Raw genomic sequence first — 23,426 nt, forward strand, 5'->3', positions numbered from 1 at the left:
AACTTCTGCAAAAGTGGATAAATTTGGGAAACTATCTAGCAGACTTGGTTGTTTTGTCCGATAATGCACATCGCCATGCTGGGCTGCAGTAAGTTGTTTCCAATAATAGATCTGCCTCACTTTTGCGCCAACATTGAAACTTATTGAAAACGTAAGGGCAAAAATTAAGACACTCTCTCAAAACAGATTATGTTTGCGCTATTCAGCACACATCTATTTTTATTTTTATTATGTTTTGATCTTATGGGAAACGTCGTTTGGAATGGAAACTATGCACTGACTTATGTAGTTTTCCTTTTTGTTATTTTATCCGTTAAGGAAACATGTTTCTGAAATACATTTGGGTAATCGTGTGAAATACAGTGTGTGGAGGAGATTAACTTCAGGTTACTCAAGTTCCCCAATTTACTTCTGGGCCACTGTTAATATTATTCAACTTAATTCTTTGCTTAAAAATTTACTCCTTGTAAATTTGAAATCCGTTGGGACTAATACGTGTAAAAGCTAATGTATTAATTTTTAGAATAAATTCCTAAAACTCACAAATTTAGATTATCTTTGCTTCTAGCGGTATATAAAAATGAGAATAATTTTTTCTTACGAAAAAAATTCCTATGTTTCACGTCGACATTTCTGTTGAATTAGTTTTTAGCTGCAGTTATATATTATATGTATGTATAATATTTGATGTGTGGAAAATTTGACGCAATTTGACGTCGAATTCATTGCACTAAGTCATAAAGCATTAATTCGAACAAACAAAATTTTCAGTTTGTTATGGCCGCTAATGCACCCAGTTTATTACTAGCAACGCCAAAGATACACTTACCACATTTGCACTATTCCCATTTCACAACTTCACTTCGTTTCGCTGCAGTTGCCCTTTTATTGCGAGAGTTGAAAATCATCTTCATCGCGAGAGCAGTCTGTATACACGTTCACACACACACACACCTGTGCAAAGCTGTGTCTCTTATTTTTTCGCCTTATGGCCGTAGCAGAATCAGGTTTGTTGCTAGAGTATTTTATTATTTTACCAACCCTAAACAACTTCAACTGTTGCCAAGAAAATAAAGCACAATAATTATGGCCTAAAGCCAGGAGAGGTGCACTCAACTGTATTCTAACATCAAAAACGCAAAATGAAAAATAAAACTAGAAAGAAATAAACAGAAGCAAATACGAAGTAACGCTAAGAAGAGCTCAGCGCTGGAGCTTGCTGATAGCAGTAAAGAAAAAATGGCGCTGTAATAGGAGCCGCGTTTAGCCGAAGTATCAGCCGTAGCTGCAGCAGAAACAACATTAACATTCGCGCTGTGCAGACGAAACGCAGCAAAAGATCGACTTCAACTTTCTGCTTTCGCCTCTTTCTTTGGAGTAGCATTTTACTAGAAGCTGGTCAAAAGTGTGTGTGTGTCTATATGTGTGGTATTGTCGTCGTTTGGAGTATTGCTGCGCGGAATAATTAAGCTTAATCAGATGCTTCTGAAGAGTAACTAGAAGAGCACATCTCCATCTCCAAAAACAACAACACCATAGTTTTTGCAATCGACCAACTAAATTTCAACAACAACAAAGCACACACCGGAACAAGTTGCATCATGTGGCAGAGCTGAGCGCGCTACATTGAAACTGCAGCTAAAGTTGGAACCATAGTCGAGTGAAGCTAAGATGGAGACTGAAGAAAAAAATATACGCCACAGTCAGAGATACAGCGCAGTAGGCGGTTGAGCCACAACTCGACGAAAACGGCGCAGCCAGCCACAAAGTCATAAAACAGACACCACAAATACTGGTGCTTGCGCTGGCTCGCTGCCTTAGTGGTTGGCTGCTGAGCTGCTTAGCGGCAGCAAAAAAACTCTGTCTCTTCTTGGTTTGGTTTGCCGCAATCAGTTGTTGTTTAGCATGCGCGACGGTTAGATATAATTTTGAATGCGCTTTATCGAGTTTGTGCGGAAAGAATTGTGTTTTTGAGGAGGCAAATGTATGTGCGCAGCATACTTTTTATTTTATGTCAATATCTGTGTGTACTTTCCTTAAAAAGTTGTAAAAAGTGTTTCCATGTTTTCAACTTATGAACTTTGCTATAAGAAGAAGAAGAAAACGTCACAAGCATTAAACTTTCTTTCACACTAAATATTGACTAATTCAACAAAACAAGAATTTACCAAAAAAACAAAGTAATTAAAATTATAACCGAAATATCAATACCTAAAACCCACTCAGCCGCGTTTGCGGTCAAAAATCGTACTAGCACAGCCTTGGTGTTCGCGAAATAAAACGAAACAAATAATTAGCAGTGTTTAAAATATAAATATAAGAAATAAAGCAAAACACAACAGCATGACCAATAAAAATACGTAACAATTGTGAAAGACAATCAAAGAAACGGCAACAACATCAACAACAACAAAGAAGCAATCACATAAAAACAAAAGAAAAGGTAAAATTGTGTATCACAAAAGTTTTCGATTTGAAATCAGTGGTGTTGGCGGCAGCGGCGGTGATGACGACGGCGACCTTCGCCACCTCCTTTACACATCGCTCAGCCACGCACTAAGCACAAGCGTTAAACGGCCTTAACGATTGGAGATGATAATATACATATGTTAGAGTTGTGGCCTAACAAACTGGCCGACAGAGCAAACTCTCGTTGTTCCTTTTGCTATTATTGTTGTTGCTGCTGGGCGCTAGCTTTAATGACTCTTGCTGTCGATGGTGATGGCGATGACGATGCCGAATACCGATGACGGCAAAATTGTTGTTTAAGTTGTTTCTTCTGTTGTAGCAATTGTTGTTGTGTTTTGTATATAAACGTTGTTGTAATCGTTGCTGTATTCCTCATTAAGTTTGTTGTTGCGACTGTGCTTGCCTGCGGTTGCGCCGTTGCTGTTTGTAGATATTTTAATATGTAGTGGAAGCAGAATAACACAAAAGACTTAAGCTACGAACTTGATCTTTTGTTCTATGCAGCAGTCGGAGCAGCAGCAGCACCAACAATGCAATACATAGCAAAAATACCAGCACTATTGACTCAGCAATCGCAGTCGTATTCGCGGAGGTTAAACGATAACAACAAAACGACCAGAAGAAAACACAAAAGCGCACAGCAACAAATGCAAAAACAGCTACAGCTACACAAAGTTGAGTTGGCCTGCAGTGATTGAATTTATTATAGAAACAATGTATAACAGCAGCAGCAGCAGCAGCAGATAAAGCGCCTAGCTGATGGTACTTCTGCGGCTGCTGCTGGTACTGCTGTTCTGGCACGTTACCCAAATGAACGGGCTCAAATGAACTATAATAAGTTTTGATGTTATTTTTTTTTGCGGTTCCAGTTTCTTTTGCTTCTGCAGCGTCTGCCTTTGCTTCTTCTTCTTGTGTAGCTCCTTTACTACATAGTGGGCACCTTCAGCGTCGAGAGATGCTTTTTACACTTTTTTACTATCCCCATCATCATCATTATAACCGCATGCTGATTACTTTAACTCGTCGCTGGCAATGCTGCTCTGCGCAACGCTTCCAACAAACCGGTACTGGGCAATTACCTATCCCGGGAGGGAGTGGCTGCATGCTATAGCCGCATCTATACGATTTTGCAGCAAATAGGTAGAACTAATGAAGACGAAAAAGAACAGACAGAAAGAGTTTTCTAATATCTAAAGTGAACTGAGTTGATGATGTTTGGAAATCTTTGCAATAGAAGTATGTACAGACTGTGCGGAAGTGAAGAGCATAAATAATAGACCTGTAACTGCCAATCTCTGTCGAAAATAACGAACGCTGAAAACATTTAAAAATGATGTGGGTATTTAGAAGAGCTTTCTTAGTTGTATTTAGAGTAATTTTTAAGCGTAAATCTCTATATGCAATACATAGTTATCCCGAAGAATTGAGCTGTGCGAAAATATAACAACTCATTTGTTCTATAACGAAAGACGTTAAGGGTATATGCAAACACATTATGCAAAACAATTTTTTTCTATTTTTATCGGACTAGTATTACGTGTGGGCGTGTCTGCTGCTTCCCTTCAATATCCAAAAGTTTGTAAATGAATACAACTTGAGTTGCTGACTGACAATGACTTAGGCCCAAAATAATTTTTAAAAGAAAATAAGCAAAGAAAGCCATTCCGCACTATATTTATACTCTGTTCCATTCAATGAAGATATGAAACTTACATTTAATTTTATTTATTTATTATATTGGATTAGGATAACAAATGAAATCTGTCGTTAAAGGTTTCTCTAGTCCATCATGCTTAGCTCAGATTATTACAACACGTTGAACTCCGCCAATATACCTCGCAAACATGATTATGACAAAAATAATCGAATAATAGGCAGAGTAACGTTGATCATCTGAATTGGAATAGACTTCACACCCCCGTCAGATTTTGATTCACGCCTCTGCTTCGTTTTAAATTTTTCCGGTGAGTAGTTTTTATTGTTTCGCAAAATATCGGGACTTAATGGGGGTAGACTTTTACTAAATACTAGATTGTTCAATAAATGGAGGGGCCTACAGTTTCAAGCCGACTCCGAACGGCAGATATTTTTATGAGGAGCTTTTTCATGGCAGAAATACACTCGGAGGTTTGCTATTGCCTGCCGAGGGGCGACCGCTATTAGAAAAATGTTTTTCTTAATTTTGGTGTTTCACCGAGATTCGAACAGACGTTCTCTCTGTGAATTCCGAATGGTAATCACGCACCAACCCATTCGGCTACGGCGTCCGCCTTCAGCTTTTATGTCCTCATAATTTGATGAAAAACGCCTTCCATACATAATTGTCCCACGAACCTGCTTTCAGATAACATAAAGTAATGGATTGTCTAAAATATATCTTATTATATTAGCACCCATAGTTGAATGAGAAAATACCTATGAAGGCATTAAAAAGTTGCGCCACGTCTAATTTCTAGAAAAGTCTTTATTAGTGTTTCGAAAAGTTTTCAACATTATTTGAGTTATCCTTTCAATCCAAGTCACATGTACATATAGTATTCATGTAGATTTATTCGAAATTTCTCTTAACCAATATCTCCTCCTCCAGACGCAATACACATTTTTTGACTTTGTTTTTTAATTTTGTCTTCTATCTATTTTTATTTTTTTTCTTTTTCTGCAATCACCCTGAACACTGCAAGCGAATTTTATTCTATGACTTCAATAGACTCAAAACGGGTACCTCGGAACTGTGATTTCAATAATTCCAAAAAAAAATAAAAAGTTATATGGAACCAGATCTGCTGAGTAGATGGCTGAAAAGTAATATTTAATAGTTTTTTAACTTAAATTTTTTTCACAATTCTGATAATTTCTTGCGGATGCTCTCACGCAGATGTCTCGGGTATGACAGAATGTTATAAATCCAGATTGAAGTGTTACTGAATACCATACATACACTCTAATGCGATTTTCATATTACAGAGAAGTGGTACTTGCTCTTCAAATGCCCTCCACAGTGTCATTATGACCTGACTTTGTAGTGATTTGGTATTCACCAGGCTCAGTAATACTTGTCAAATAATAGCCAAAAAAATTAAACAAAAATTCACTTTGGATGGAGGGAGGGGGTAGAGTCGATTTGAGAAGGGGCAAATTACTATTCATGCATAGCATTCATAGCAAATTATATAAAGGCAATGAATATTTGAGTTGAAAGTTTAAACTAATCCTTCCATAACTCATTCCTTATTGGAATGGCAGAAACGTTTGAGAATTCTAAAAAAACTCAAAAACTTACCAAAATAATTTGAAAAACAATAAAATTTTGTTTAACACTTTCAAGTGAATTTCAATTAAAATTCTCAGAAATGCATACCTTGGTATGCGCTCAACTACGTGAGTTGACTGCCACTCAACGCTATGGTGCATCAAGCCATGCAGCACTCCATTGCGTTGCAAAAGAACATGTCTGACATACATACGAGTGTTAAAGTAAATACGTATAGAGACATGCAATAATCGATGCATATACATACATAGAATGCAATAAGGCCTATCAAAGAACCGCCCAATCTGCTGTTACGAGTTTACAGAAACCAGTCGGAGAATGTTCCGCAGCACCAGCAGCCAGAACAAAAGCGGCTTATTGCCAACCTACACCAGCGGTTGCGTTCACTGTTTGCGTGGTAAGCAGTTGGGTTGCATGCAAATGCGAGTATTTACACCCAAAAAACAGCTGAGGCAGCATTCAACGCCACAAAGCACACAAATATATATGAGTGTACATACATATATGTCTATATTCGTAGAGGCAAAACAGCAAAGCTTGAATAGCCAGGCGCGAGTGCACGCACAGGCACATGCCACATACAAGCACAATCACATACATATATGTATGTACATAGGTGTGCGTCCATGTCACCACCTCCGCCCCACTGCCAGCACAAAGATAGCACATCATACAGTCGTAAAGCCAATAGTAATCGCCATCGCCCGCCTGTTCATGTTGAACAACTCCCAAGGCAAACGAGTGTTGGGAAAATGAATAGTCGAACGTTGCCCCTTTGCCAATTTATTTATTCATACTTGCAGAGCACACACAAATATATTTATGTATAATATATATAATAATTATATACATATGTATGCACACCAAAAGTTTCTATACAAGCGATAATATAACTTCGTCTTCGGCTCCCTGCAGCGCCACTGTGAGATGCGTTGTGGTGCAGCCCAGCTTAGCTCAGCTGGTGGGTATTTTGCGTTGCAAAATGAAGGATGGAAGAAAGCAAGTTTCTTCTTTCCATCGTCTTGTGCCTATTTCTCCTCACACCTACCCCTTGTCACTGTGTTGTCATGCTCTGAAACTACTTACCTAGGCGACTCGAGTTTTTTTACCTTGTCTTGCCCGTTGGTCTTGTCATGTCTCGTTTTGGTGGATTTCGCCTTCGCCTTCTATTTAATGCCATTCTGCACTTCAAGTTAAGTCAATGGTTTTTTTCTTTATTGTTTCTATTGCGGGTTTTACTATTGTTGTTGCACAATTCAACAACTGTCCAAGTGGCTGGCCTTAAGTGGTAGCAGACCCATGTCTCGTCGTCGCCGTTGCAGTTCGACTTGCGTTGTGTTGCGCTGATTAGGTGTATGTATTATATTTATTTGATGGTTAGTTGGAAGAAATTGTATGGACATTATCCAGTGTTTTCTAAACTTTTCTCCCACGAATTATTTACAAAATTCATTAAATCACAAGAAGCTGTATTTGGCAAGCTGTATCATGCCACGTCCTGATAGTTCTATGACTAGGGACGACCAATAAACAAAGATTTGAGGAGAGAGGGAGATTAACAAAACAGTTGTAACTATTAAATATCGATAATTCATTTTGACAACAATTTCAACGTCTGCTCCTCCGACACAAGTGATTTTGAGCTTAATACTGCCATTCTATGCGCTGATGATAGTTTATGAAAAGTGTTTTCGTGATGGATTGTGATCTGCGATGGGCTTCATTAAGTGGATAGGGACGCCTGACGGCCAAAATCAACACCTGCCCCACATAAACCAATTTGGGAATCACTGTTTCAAACCATCACACATCCATACATGTTTATATAAACAATATATGATTTGCAGTTGTAGTCTTCTTTATTCGTGTATTCAACATATTGACTTGATGCTGCGTACTCTGTTTATATGTTTATTTGTTTATTTTATGATTTGTGTATTTGCCTTTGTTTTCCAAGCATAAGTGCCACAAATTTCCCTGCACAAATGACTTTCGCTAGTCACAGTTAATTGCGAATACATGCCTACAAGCATTCAAACATACATACATACATATATGCTTACAGGCATAAACAGCATCTTACAGCCGCGGAGCTACCACACCAAGCGGGTGCCTTTGACACTTATTTCCGACGCGTAAATGGCACTAAGAAAATCAGCAACATACAGTAATTTACTACTACAAATAAGAGCAGCTGGAAAATTTTCACATAAACGCTTTGTAGACAGGGCTTATTTCATTTTTTAATTGCATACAATGGGTGGTATTAAATTTAATATTATACTTTCGAGCTTTATGACTTAGTCATTGATTGTGCAATGCAATACATTAATTATTTTTATGAAATGCGACTTTTTCAAAATACATTTGCTCGTAGAGGAGAGGAATCTTTTTCTACATTCAGAAAATAAAAGTATCCAAAATAGATTGAAATTTGTTGAACTGCTTTCTATTTTCTGTGGAATGACTATATTGTTGATCTGTTCAAACTTAATTGTGATTTGGCGACATTTTATTTCTGAACATAATAAGTTGTGAGCCCATAATCCACATTTTTATTTATTTGTATGATCAACATTTATGCCGTATGAGAACAGCTGCGGAGTTCTAATAGGATTCGGAAAACGATCTAGCTCATAAAAAACATCAGTGGAAATACTCTAAGGTTGCAGACAGAGTGGAATCGAAACCGAAGACGTTGCGGTAGTGTTGTCAAAGACGAATCGCTTACTGTAGTGAATTGTTTACATTTTATTTAATTGTTTGCAACTGTAGAATAAACGCCAGTTGCTTTTGAAAAATGTATTAATGACAATATAATTAATTAAAATAAACTATGTTGGATTAAAAAATGGTTCAATCTCTTAAAGTTTGGGTTGTCTTTTTATGTGGCTTAAGGTGGTACACCTCATCCCTCTCCACCAACTACCCCAGAACCAGGGGACAAATAAGTAAACATTTCCCATTTTAATATGTACCTTAAAGTCACAAAAAATCTTTCAGTGGCCATGACCGGAACTTTATTGAAATTTGCCCATTGTTTGTCAATAACTGGCACAGTTTTTGGCAAAATGTAGTCAAACGTATTAATTGACATTCTTGGATAGTCGGAAAATTTATGCTAGTCTTACTGTAATTCTTCATACAGGTGAAATTTATTTCGTGAACTAATTTTTTTTTAGTTTTACCTTTAAAAAAAGGTTTTCATTTATAAAGAATTGCTCATCTGAAGGCGAATCCATTTTAACTGTTTAACAATTCGTTCGTCTTCCACTATGACCACTCACATGCCCACAATGCAAACAATTCATCTTGGGCCTCGTCTTCGCTTTCGCTCTATCTTCAACTTAAATGAGAAGTGCGCTGAATGTTTGTCAGGCTCTGTAAAACTTTTTGCTAATATTTTTAATCTAATTTTTTCACAGCTATCGAAAGCACGTTTAATGTGAATTGTGATGGCTTACCACAAGTCGTAGACTTTGGGATACTGTGTGTTTCTAATTTGTACATAATTAATGGCGTATCTTTCTTCTTTCCAACCGGCGTACCCGAATGGGTCGGTGCGTGATTACCCGTGCAATTCAAAACCTCGAGCACGAAACATCAAATGATAAAAAAAGTGTTTCTAATAGCGGTCGCCCCTCGGCTAACAAATGGCAAGCCCCCGAGTGTATTTCTGTCATTAAAAAGCTTCTCATAACAAAAAAACTATTGGCCATTCGGAGTCGGTTTTACACTGTAGGTCCTTCCATTTGTGGAACAACATCAAGACGAACATCACAAATAAGAGAAGGAGCTTGGACAAATACCCAATAAGAGGTGTATATATTATATATATAATATTTACATATACATTTTCCTTTAATTAATAGCCAACCTTCGATGAATGGGCTTTCTCCATTTGTAATTATGAAATGTCTTCGCTTTGTATGCCATTGAAATACATCTTTCAACTTTCCCTATTCACAAGTGTTTTCATTGTTCATTGTAAAGCTGCTGCCAATGCGAACATTTTTAAATCAGGTAATAAGAGTGATGTGAAACATTACAGACCTATTCTAAACTTACTTCTTGCTCAGAACTTGTCGAAGAATTTGTTAAACCTGGCTAATGCGTCCACACCAACATGGATTTGTCTATGGAAGTTTTAACAGAACTTCCTTTTAAAACTGGATTTCCATTATTATTCAGAGTTCTTACTTTATGCAGATGTCTTAAAAGTTTTTAGTAGAATCTCTTAATTGTCGGATTGTTGGAACTTTAGAAATAAGTTGTCTTTTTAAAGTCTTTTTAAAAACCAACATTTTTCTGTTAAAGAACTCTTATACCTTGATGTTTTTTTGATTCAGTATTTTCCTTAAGGTTAAGCATAAATATTAGCTTTATTGTGCCGAAGGCCTATCCTATTCTGCAACGCAATGCTAAGGACTTCGAAGGTTCCTATACAAGAAAACTGCTTTACAATTCTCTAATTATGTTAAGGTTGGTATTTGCATCAATTGTTTGGAATTCGATTCATTCCACGCATTTCCACAAAATCTAAAGTGTTCAGCGTAGATCCATTCTGTGCGCTCTGCGACCGCTTAATTTTGTACAACCTCCATCGTCTTACTGTTCACGGTGTATGCTCATAAATTTTTATTTATTTATTGATATCAAATGTACTATGCAGTCCGTAATGTTTATGTACGACATTGTCTGAGAGCAGACCTCAATTGTCCTGCTTTCTTACTTGAAATTCCTCACAGAGCACTACGTTTTCATCCTCCGCTTTTTTACTCTGTATTACTAAATCAATTTATTCTAGTTTTGCTCTTATTATAAACATTCTTAATGAGTAAATTAGCATTGTCCTAGACTTTGCCCTTCCCGGATCAATATATTTCTCAAAGGCTTATTATCTTACAACCAATAGCTTCAATAATTGTTCTTCTTTTAGTTAGTGTAAGTTCATTATTGTGCCTTTCAAATAAGTAATTAAATAAAAGCAAATCAAAGGTCATACATAAAACTATATATTATATTACATGTGCACTTGAATTAAATCTAATTAAGGTAAAGGTAGCTGGTAGCATTTTTTATTTTTTATATTATGTAATTTATTGCTTAGTAATAATAATAATCATCAATCATAACGGTTACATATCAAATCAGCTTTTGATCTGGCTCAAATCAGTGTTATTGTTTTGCAAGCCAAATTTCCCCCTATTTCTCTCCTCTTTTCATCTTCATTTGCAACCTTTGGCGGTACAGCAGGCGGATCGTGATCGAAAGTAATAAATAAAAGTTGACTAATAGCATGAGATAGTAGCAGTGTTCGAAGCTCTAAAATTCAATTCCGGAGTAAATGACTCGCAAAATCGAAGTGAAAACGAAATTTTGGTGTATATATTTTATAAATTAAAACAAATAAACCAAATATAAAAATAAACTACATATCAGGCATAATGGTACTTTTTCAGTTCATCACATCAAGATTTTTACAATTATAATATTATGGGCTTCAACTCTAAGTATTAATTGTTAAAAATTTACCGGAAACATATTCATAATGTAAAAGTAAGTCATCGAGTGGCACATATTCACTTATGTAGAAGACTTTGTTTCAATTACATTTCTTGCAAAAATTTGAAAATATTTGTATCTGAAAACTTTCTGCTACTGCTACATTTTTCACATCGAAATTCGAGTCTGTTGGAGTTATTTATTTTAAATATCTTGTGTTTTTAAGAGAAATTAAAATTATAATACAAAACAGAACTATGTTGGAATGATTTTTTTTTAATTATAATCTGGTAGTTAATTTCATGAAATTTATTTTTTGAATATGATATCCGGCATATGTCCATCGCGCCTACGAGTTATATGGTCATTCCACTTTTTGACTATTTTTTCCATTATATCTGGCTATTTTGCGTCAATAGTAGCTTGAATATTGCAATAAATCGGTTGTTCAGCGCGCTGTATGGCAAGTTGTGTCATCTTGTTACTTACCATCATATATGGCCATTATTACTTACTCAATGTTGGAACCAAATGTTGTCGATGTTTAGCTGATTAATTTTTTAAAACAAAAATTCTGTCAGCATGAAACAAATCAAATTAATTTTTTTCAAAGCAAATTTTCACAATGGAAATTTTTGGAAGCGTTGTTCTGACGTTACACGGTTCCCGATGACTTACCAAACCTCAGTGAACAGAAATGTCAATACAGTTTGCCATTTTCAGCTGTCAAACCATAGTTATTTACATATGCAGCTAAAAAAACACCCGATATAAAGAAAGGTCACCAGTCCCTATTCAAAGTAAGTAGGTAAATGTTGTTACTCTGTCCGCTTTTAAGTTTTGTTAAACAAATGCCATATTGACGGTTTTTTAAAGTAACACTTTTGTTATTTGGGGTGGGATCGGTGTTGGAAAATCGAAGTAGATTTTGAGTCTGGCGGAGTAGATTTTAAAATGATTCAAAAATCGAAGCAAATCTACTCCGAACGCCGGATATCAAACATACATACAATATGTATATATTCTCAGCCAATTTAAGAATCTGGTTTTACGGTTTTTAAATGGAGTTTATACGTTTCTTATATTTACTCTAAAGGTCTGTACGTTGTCCGCGGATCACTACGAAACGACAACACCAAATGACGTAAAATTTTTTATACATTCATATTTTCACCCAATGAAGGTTATAGGTATGTTTTTATGATGGAACTCCCTTTCCACAGCCCCCAGGCCGCGTCACCACTCTCATTCGTCACAATAATCGAATATTTGCTTAAATTTAATCTAAAAAATCTTAGTTTTCCCTATTTCCCACTATTTATAGCACACTCTAGACTTCATAATCCGCATAAGCTGTTCAACTATGAACCAAATGCAAAGTTCAAAAACGGTTTGAGATAGAAAATTAATAAAAATAGTTCTGCTTGATATTTTTCTGATTGGTTGTTTTGATTTTATTCAACGAGGCATAGCAACGGATGCCGGGTATTGTAATATTATGATTATTAATAAAAAAATATTTTCTATGAAATTATTGTTTGTAATTCTTTTATATACATATCCTAAATCCCTCAAAACTACTCCTACGCGAGCGGGGCCGCGGGTTAAAGCTAGTATGTAGGTATATAATTGGAAATTACATCCCTTTATTGGGGTGCACACCCTCACATTTGTGGTGTGCGTCTTGTTGTTTTCCATTAATGGAGCGACCTACAGTTTTAAGCCGATTCCGAATGGCAACATACTTTTTTATATGAAGAGCTTTTTCATCACAGAAATACACACGTAAATTTGCCGAAGTGTGAGGCTATTATTTAAGATAAAGCAAACTAATGAAACAATAGCACATGGTGCTGTAAGCTATCATTTTTAGAAATAGGAAGATCTTATATTTCAACGCGAAGAACATAATTTAGCTGTCATTGGCTGCTGAACAATACTTAAGTTTATCCAAGCCAGATTAAGAATTTAAGGCATATATCTAAAGCGAATGAAATAATATAAAAATAATGGAACTTGCTTAAAAACCAAGAGACTTGCTGGTCTTCATGAATGAAGGCAATTTGTAGTACCTCTAATTACAAGTAATTTATTTTTATTTAATCACGTCTTCAATCTGTGGGCACTTGTATTTTAGGTCTAGAAACTTTACACTTCTTTATATGAGACTCGCTTTCGAAATATTTGTTGTGCGCTTGAGGCAATCGAGGGTAAAATCCCAAACGTGCTTTTTGCTGTTTTTACCTTTAATTTAGATGGTATATCCTTAGTTAGGCCCCTTACCGCCTTGCTTCTCGCTTCTTCGCCCCCTTTCCAATAGCATATTTCGTAAATTCGATTATTAGATTTGTTGGAATTGTAGTGGGATGAGCAAAGATTTCGAGCCCCATTTCCCAGACGGCACCCTACGGGGGGATTCCGTCAGAGGATTTCTGCCCCCCTGTTTGTACGTTTACTTTTCTCAAAAGTCTGACATGCTAGAGACTTCAACCTATACGCAAATTGGTTGGAATCTTTTACAATTATAAATCCGGTGTCAATTTTTCCAAATTCAAAAATAAAAAATTTAGCTAAAGTCATCAACTAAACACTGATTGTGGGACTGCCCTATTAGATCTACCATTTCGAATATCGAAGATTTGATTTGAACTGAAACTCAATTTAATTTTTCTAAAGGCTTCGAAAGCCGAATTTTCAATAAATAGTTTTAAATACTTAGGCTCACTCTATGACATTAATTTGGATATCAAAGGAAAGAGGATGAATCCAGCTATTAAAAACAATTTTTTTAACTATTCAACTAAATAAGTGTAATATTTGTCTGGCAGCTTTGAATTTGCTAGGCTGAATCGAAATCAAGTTGTTCGTCCGTTACGGAGTGACGAAATAATCGCCCAAGTATTTACATACACATGTAGCCCAAAAGCATAAATACGTATGAAGTAGTGGGAGTTTCAGGAATTAAGCAAGTGGCATTCCTATGCTGCATACTCGTACATGGCACCATGGCACACGTACAAAGAATGGCCAGTCTTTGCATCTGCGGGGCCCTCAGAACCACACCCACAGATGCACTAAATATCATGCTTAACATTTTACCAATAGAGCAGTACGGTAAGCAAACAGCTGCCAAAGCAACTCTCAGACTAAGAGAAATCGGCCTACTCAGAACGAACCAAAGAGGACACTCCTCAATTTTAGAACAATTCCCCTGCATTCCCAATACAACGGATTTCTGTAGGACCAAGGACATCAATTTTAATAAATTCTTTGTCACAGTATTTCCTTCCAAAGAGGAATGGGATAACGGTCTCATTGTTAAGATAAATGACTTAAACATCTACACAGATGGCTCAAAACTGGATAACAAAGTAGGTGGAGGGGTCTACTCCGACAAACTCGGAGTATGCCAATCATTTCGCTTACCTGATCATTGCAGTGTATTTCAGGCGGAAGTCACTGCCATAAAAGAGGGGCTTAAAGAAATAAAAACGAGAGTATTATCCACAAATGAAGTCTTCATTTACTCGGACAGTCAAGCAGCAATAAAAGCGCTGGAATCAAAAACGCACTCGTCAAAAACAGTTCTAGAATGTTTTAAACTACTAGATGACGTATCTAAGTGCTACAAGGTGCACCTTATCTGGGTACCAGGCCACAGGAACATTCCAAGAAATTGTAAGGCGGATGATCTTGCAAGAGCCGGTACAACGCTCGATCTCGAACCGGATAAGGCGCTGATACCCATGCCTATAGCCACTTGTAAATTACTTATAGACAGGGAAACCATCAAAAAGGTAAATACAATCTGGCAAAACCTCACAACATGCGAACTAAGCAGACAGACATGGCCGAACTAGAACAGCGGTCGATCGAAGATCTTGCTAAGATTCAACAGAGAATCTATAAGAAAAATGATAGGTGTTTTAACTGGTCATTGTTTAATAGGCAGCCACGCTAGAAGGTTAGGAATCCCTTACTTCGATTTCTGTAGAAGCTGTCTTAATACAGAAGAAGAGGAAACAGTCAGGCACCTTTTATGTGAGTGTGAAAGCCTAGCTAGGAGAAGGCTGCGCACCCTCGATGCAGCATTTCTAACCGATGTAGCGGATATAGCCCATCTAAAACTAACGAAGCTCTGCTCGTTTATTAAAGCAACCGGATGGTTTGAAAGGGAACACGTAGAGTAAGGATAAGCTCCAGTGGTATCACAATGGACCTGCCGAAGGTCTAAGTGTGTCTTACGACAACCACCCTACCTACCTACCTACCTACTCGTACATATATGCTGTTCATCTTACTGCCATCAGGAAAGTTGTAAAGTACCAAACCATTAAGCATCAGATCTTAAGAAGAAAAGCATTTAGAGGTGTTACAAATATCAGCAATATTCCACAGCCTCTTAAAATAATATCGGTGCAAACTAAAGTATTCTTACTTTATTTTCTCAGTTGTAATCCTTTGATACGATCAATCGTGAAGATTTTAAATTGCTTGTAGAAATTATCTTTATAGAGTTGAAGGAATGTCTTAAACACTTTGATCCGATTTAAAATTGTTACGTATAGAAAGCACAGAAAGAAATTCCGTTTACTACATAAATGGGTATTTTTGTTAATTTATTTACAGAACGTTATCAGATTTTATTGTAAATAAAAAAACCAAATAACAAATACTGCTTACATACCTTATTGAAAGTTACAATTCTTTGGAAATCTACTATTAAAAAGTCTGAAACCTGATTTCAAAGTAATGCTAACAAAGTCATGCTATACACAAGCTCAAATCAGGGAGAAGAGCTCAATCATCGGTTAAATGCAGCTCTAACATGTTTCTCCTTCCACCAAAAGGTTTGATCTACATAGGTATTTTCACTGGCGCCTACCGAACAAAAGAGAAGCACTTAAAACAGATTACAGCCGCGTCATCACTGATCTAAATCGTCATGCAGTAGCTCATGCAATTAATTGCTGCCATTATAGTGAATGTCATGGTATTTTTAATAGGTTTTCAAAAAGAAAATCAAAACATTTCAATCAAAACGGGCGCAATTATCTAATAATGAAATGAAAATCAGAGAATAACGTACAAAAACAACTTTAGAGCGAACAACAAGGCTAAAGAAAATAACCGTTATGCACATTGTTATGTGTTATTATGTTGCTTATTTGCTTTTTTTATTTTTATTTTTTGCCTTTTTGTCATTACCATTGTTTGATATTGCATTTGTGTAAGTTTTTCATTCACACTGTCGCAATAGCGATTATGCGCCTGCGCATGAGTTCGAGCTCGTTTGTGCAGCGTCTATTTACGTACATATAGTACATGTATGTATACGTATGTATACGTATGGATGTAGACACGGCTCGCATCGCTTTCGTCTCGTGCTTATTTGACGTAATAATTGCTAGTTCAATTTTGAACTTATTTTCAATGCGCTATTGCCATTGAGCCAAAGTTGAACAATGTTAATCTGAGTGAGTTGAGTGCGTCCATACTGAAAAAAACACGCTCACTTTCTTTCGCATCAACAGCAACTCCATAAGCCATCTTTGTGTATTACAACGTTAATTGGAATAACCATTTAGTAGTTGTTGCGGCATTTTTTCCTAGCCTTCTATTAATATTACTCATTTTAATAACCCACTGGCTATACTTGATAATTTTGAATTTTTTTTTTTTGGTTTGAAGATCACTTCACCTCAGCGTAAGGCACTGAACAAGCCACTTAAAAGTATTACACTCCCGGCCATGGTTGGCCTTAATAGATCTGAGCATTTGCGCTTAAATGTGTCAGTGGGCATGCATTTTTAATTGCGTATGTATATTTGTATGTAATTTCAAGTGTTCATGAATGTATATGTAAATTTCCTGTAAACTGTGCCAATACATTACAGTTTATTAAAGCATTGGCATTTGTAATTAATTTTTGGACATAATTGATTTAAATCATGGAACGATTCCATGTCAAGTGATCGAAATATTTTTGACATTGTCGTCAATTTCTTCAAAACTCTGTTTATTTGCGCTTTATTGTAAAAAGTAAACTAAAAAAATTAAAAAAAAAAAATTGTTTAATTTTGTGATTTATTCCATGTTGGAGAATTTGGTATGAAGTTTTTTTAAAGAGAAATATCTTAAAATTTTTTTTATTTATTCAGAATAAAACATAATTTTGTTGGAGCCAATTTAGTTTTTCTGTTAAAAATTCGTAGTAAAAAACTTTCTATGTCACTTTTGAATAGCTCTCGCCTCAGACTTTTCCTATTTTTTTTATTAATATCTGAGAATATGCTTCAAATATCCCTGTAAGTTTCTTAATAGCATAAGATATGATAAATGGCTGTCACCGCCGTGGAGCCCCCTTTTGGACAAAGAATGAAAATTCGTCTATTGTGTTACCATGGGGGAAAATAAGTTTCGTTATAAGATTCCCTTAAATTTTCAACGTATGAAATGTGATTTTCCAATCTCAAAGAGCTGTATTCTCGAAGGCGATTATTGAATTTTGAAAATTTAAAGGGATTTATTTACGGAAGCTGTTGTACGTATTCATTTAATTTTTTTGAGTAAAGTCGTTTAGCCAAATGCACCCCTGTTGAGGGCTTCATTGGGTCTAAAGGAAATAAAGGTTGGGGGAAAAGAAATGTCGTATTTGTGATCAAAATTTGACGCTTTATTTAACGTACTTAGAATTATCCGATTAAAGACAAATATGCCCCGTTTTGTTCGCAAATTTGTTACCATTTAGAAGGCAACTTCATTATCCCCCCCTTTATAAAACGTCCCCTCCTTATTTGCAAAAAACTCAGACAACCAGTTTTCGCAAGCCTCTTTTGAGGCCAACTTGGTATCACCAAGGGCGTTTTGCATGGCCGGAAGAGATGATAGTCACTTGGTGCCAGGTCCGGGCTATATGGTGGGTGCGATAGGACATCCCATCCGAGCTCCCGTATCTTCTGGCGCCGAGCGTTGTCCTAGTGGAACACAACACCAATTCTGGCCGCTTCTAGTCAATCGCCTGCTTCAAACGGTCAAGTTGCTCACAGTAGAGGACCGAATTAAGGGTCTGGCCATAGTTGAACAGCTCATAGTGGATAATTCCCTTCCAATCCCACCAAACACACAGCAAAACCTTCCTGGCGATCAATCCAGGCTTGGCGATGGTTTGGGCCGGCTCGCCGCTTCTCGAGCACGATATTTTTCGCTTGGCGTTGTCGTACGTGATCCACTTTTCATCACCAGTCACCATCCGCTTCAAAAATGGGTCAAGTTCGTTCCATTTTAGCAGAGAATCGCAAGCGTTGATTCGGTCCAAGAGATTTTTTTGCGTCAACACATGCTTTTTTTGGAATCCAATCTTCTGCAAATGGTTCCAAACGGTTTTATGGTCTACACCTAGTTCCTGACTAATCGAACGAATGCTCACATGCCGGTCTCTTTGGATAATTTCAACGATTTTATCAGTCTCTACGACGATTGGCCTACCAGTACGGTACAGTACAGTACAGTCGACATCTACTACATCAGAACGAAATCGATCGAACCAACGCTGTGCTGTGCGAATCGTTACAGTATCAGGCACACAAACTTCACTAATTTTTGCCGCCACCTTCGTTGCATTTTTACCTCTCAAGTAGTAAAAACGTAAAATATGACGAATTTCTTACTTAGTGGACTCCATCTTTGACGCGCTATAACATAAGAGTGAAACATACGATCACAACACTATCAAAGAGACACTTGTAGTACAGATTCTTGTCTTTAAATCGCCGTTTAGTGTGACCCAATGCAATAAGTTCAACGCAAGATATGTTTAAATGTCGCGCTCAATTTACAAAATACAGCATTACTTTTTCCCCAACCAATATTCCATTTAGCAAGAAAAATACCTGGTTTTTCATTTAAAAGTCTGTAGTAGTCACAAGTAATTAAATAATAGTTGGGTAAATTAGTGTTGAAAACAATATTTTGTGCAGGTTTTCTGGAATTACCAGCTTTAACTATTTTTCGCTGCGCATAGTTACAGCCGAATCTTCTGTTTGTGATCTAAAAAATACCCAATTCGATGGAAGTATATTCCGAAAAACGCAGTTGCTATATGTTTCTTATTTGACCTATCTGAAAAATGGTATTCTTGTTGTGCTCTGTAAATTTTACCGGATCATAGTCTCCCACAATCAATTTCTTACCATCTGATAATTTAAAAATTTCTAAATCATCTGTCTCGGTTTCAATATAACCGATAAAGAGGAAAAAATTTAAGAATGAGTTAGGCAATATTTAAATTTTTTTTATTTTGTTCTTGTCAAATATGTCATATTCAAAAATGTCAAATGTACACATATGCTTTTATTTACTTAATTTAATTTTCTTATCTAAAATACTTTGATGTGCTTAGATACCCAATACTTTTCGAAATACAGTAAAACCTCAATATAATAAAACGAAAAACTCAATACCAAACATTTTTTGCTGAATCCCCTGCAAAAATCTCCTTTTTGGGAAATTGTCCATACAAAAATGCTCCATAGAAAATAACGACGAGCATGCCCGAATCAAAAGCCATAATGGCCATAATGGTATTAATTGGATCCTTCAGGAAAAAAATGGTCTAAAGGATTCTAAATTGGTGTGATTTGCACATACAACTGCACGCCTCTTCATTCCTTGAGTCCTTCATGTCTCACCCGAAAAAGAGCAAAAAGAAAAATCATGATTTCGGGAAATTATAGCCACATATATATATGTCCTCAACTACCGTATGCACCCTGTATTTAGAAAAATATTGCTCAAGTAATATATTATTATATGTACCTATATTATATAATTTTTTTAAGTATAGTTCATCTTATATATAAAAATGAATGTTTGTCTGTATGTCATCGATGAACTCAAAAACTACTGGACCGATTATTATAAAAATTGGTATATATATGTATTTTTCTACGGAGAAGGTTTGTAGAATATGCTCATTGCTGCCAGTCGCCACCAAGTGGCGCTGCAGAGTAGCAACTTCTGCCCCGTTCAACCGATTGTCATAAAAATTAGAATGGCCATGTATTTTTACACAAAGGAAACGAATATGATATGTTCATAGATGATTGAAGACATATGTTTCACAATCGCTAACAAGGTACGGGTGCAACTGGGAATGCCTGTTTCAAACCGACCTGCAAACAACCTTTTCGTTCGTGATTTGCAACGAGAAACAGACTATGATTCTGACGAACTGCGGACATTCGTTAGAACAAATCTTCCGCAGTTGATTCCAGAATAATGCATTGCGTTTGACAGAATTATGCGTGCAATAACAGAACAAAGCGGTAAAGGCAAGACTTTTCTTCTTTCACTAATTTTGGCAACCAGGTAGGTAAGATGGCAAGAGTACCCCAGGTACGCTACAAGTAGCACTTACGTGCCGTTTTGATACCATGGACCACTACCTGTGAAAGGATTAAGGGAGGAGATACAACCGTCTACAGCCATCCAGTGCTGTTGATGTAGCGGAGGAGAGAAAAGGGATCTAGGCTGGAGAATTTCATCAAGTCATCCCCAAAGGGGACGCCGAGGAATCTCAAGCGCCTAGCCGCCAAAGCCGGACATCTGCAGAGAAAGTGTTTCAATCTCTTTCTCTGTAGGATCCCCACAGCTTCTGCAAGGGGGGTTGTACGGAATTCCAAGCTTCTCCGCGTGAGTGCCGATTACCCAGTGGCCAGTGATCACCGCAATGAGTTTGGAGATTGAATGGCGGGGGGTTCTCATCACCTTAAGCGTTCTGGGGGGTTCTCGTCACCTTATATCGTATTGAGGCCATAGTGCTTTTGAAATGGCACACGATGAGACAGACCTCCATCTGTCTTGCGCTTTTCTTAAAAAGAAGTTGTGTAGTTTCCCTTTAACGACGGCCAAGGGGATACCGATGTCTGAGAAGAGGGCAACTGGCAACAATACGATCACAAAATAATATTGCACTGGTTATTGCATCATTTGGATTTGCATCAACTCTTTAGGATGGTGGCCGAACAGTACATTCAGCATTGAAACTGCCGTTGAATTTGCAAAACACTGAGGCACCAACATGCGACATCAGCAAAAACTCTGGAATGGGAAAAGTACTCCAAACGTGTCAAATTATCATATGGGACGAATGTACAATGTCTCACAAGAAAGCATTGGAAGCGCTTGATCGTACACTGCGAGATTTGAGAAGAAACAGACAGATCTTCGGTGACGCACTCATTTTATTGTTTGGTGATTTTCGACAAACACTGCCCATTATACCACTTTCAACACTCGCTGATGAACTTAATGCATGTCTTAAATCATCAGTTCTATGGCGCCATTTACAGAAATTTACTTTGAAAACTAGCATGCGTGTAAAGCTACAACGGGATGCATCGGCTGGAAATTTTGCAAAACAATTATTGGATATTGGAAATGGGCGAATGGAAATTGATGAATCTACACAATGTATCACCCTGCCAGCAAACTTCTGTAAGATCACAGAAAGCATCGACGAGTTGGTGCAAAAAGTTTTCCCAAACATCGCACAAAACTACAAAAACCCTTAGTGGCTCAGTACGCGTGCTATATTAGCAGCCAAAAAGATAGATGTCAATACCATCAACTTCACCATTCAGCATGGAATACATAGTGAAACGACAACATATAAGTCCATCGATACTGTGGAGAATCAAGACGAGGGTGTCAACTATGCCATTGAATTCTTGAATTCGCTTGATTTGCCAGGCATGCCGCCGCACGTTCTTACATTGAAAATTGGCGTACTCATCATTCTTCTTCGAAACATAAATCCACCTCGACTTTCCAACGGAACCAGACTCTCAGTCAAGAAAATTATGAACAATGTTATCGAGGCAATAATTTTGACTAGGAAATTCACAGGTGAATACGTACTGTTGCCACTATTAACAAAGCATAAGGGCAATCGTTACAAGTGTGTGGATTAAATTTGGAGAATCCATGCTTCTCACATGCACAGCTCTATGTGGCTTGCTCACGTGTCGGAAAACCTTCTGATTTATTCGTCTACGCACCAGATGGAAAAACAAGAAATATTTTGTATCACACAACACTTCAATAAACATCGAATTGAAACTAAACTTTGTAATGTCACAATTTTTTCGAAACAACAAAATCAATAAAATGGTTTAGAATGAATTGAATATTTGTATACTCATTTTTCTTTAAAGTTATTTTTCTTAAATTTATTTTAGTTGTTGGCGTAGCAACGCGCGCCGGGTACAGCTAGTTGTAAATATAAAGATCGAAACTTTGTAATAATAAAGATGATTTCACGTATGGTTTTTACCATAATATATCAGAATTTCTTACAAAATGAGTACTGTAATCTTTGAGGCAAAAATATATATGGCATGAAATAAAAAAATGCGGGAACTGATATTTGGTAAAATGCGTGTATTTTTATTTTACTAACCTATCAGACAAAAAATTCTATGAGACCTCAGGGATTAAAATTTGTTTATTTTGTTTCACTCTGTAATCGTTCCACTAGACAGGATAAATTCCAGTCAACATATTTATTTTAGAAGGCAGAAGCCGAAGTACTTGAAATGTTGCAGCTTCAGTTCATAATGATCCAAACCAGCCGATTCCACTCCCTTCTTTGGAATTAGGAATCTCTCACTCTAGTTTATGGCGTAGTGTGAGTCTTGGCCTACACTCTTCAAAGCTGAATTGCCTCTTGTAATTTTAAGCGCCGAATCTTCTTTGATGGGCTCTTCAAAAGTTACAATGTGTCATTATTCGAAGACCCTGTACAAACACTTTAAATCAACTGAGCCATTTATTTGCATGCATACGTACATATATTTATATGTATAATACAGAGTTATGCATGCAGAGAACTATCTAATAAATGGAGCATAGAAATTGTTAACATCATTTTGTACATTAAACAAACAAGAATTTTGAGTTCCAGAAGTTCATTGACTGTGCCGAGATTAAATGCTTTTCAATCAGATAAAAGCACGTCAAAAAATTTGTTTGCCTCACATGAAGCACAAATTGTTAATTCATAGCTATTTCTCTTTACCTGTTTGAGTAGGAATTTCGGTACTTTCGTCCACATGTACATATATGCGATTTCTTGTATGGGTCCGAAGACTTCATTTAGACGTGCGTGAAATTTGAATTT

At 36.7% G+C, this 23,426-nt stretch overlaps 1 protein-coding gene across 8 annotated transcripts in view; it reads left to right on the top strand.

Annotated features, from left to right (window-relative positions):
- The window catches only part of LOC128858430 (uncharacterized), a 137,388-nt gene that overhangs the window by 104,158 nt on the left and 9,804 nt on the right, over nt 1-23,426 (top strand). The window lies entirely within an intron of this gene.

The sequence above is a fragment of the Anastrepha ludens genome, chromosome 3 (assembly GCF_028408465.1).
Source record: "Anastrepha ludens isolate Willacy chromosome 3, idAnaLude1.1, whole genome shotgun sequence".
In the NCBI taxonomy this organism is placed as follows: domain Eukaryota; kingdom Metazoa; phylum Arthropoda; class Insecta; order Diptera; family Tephritidae; genus Anastrepha; species Anastrepha ludens.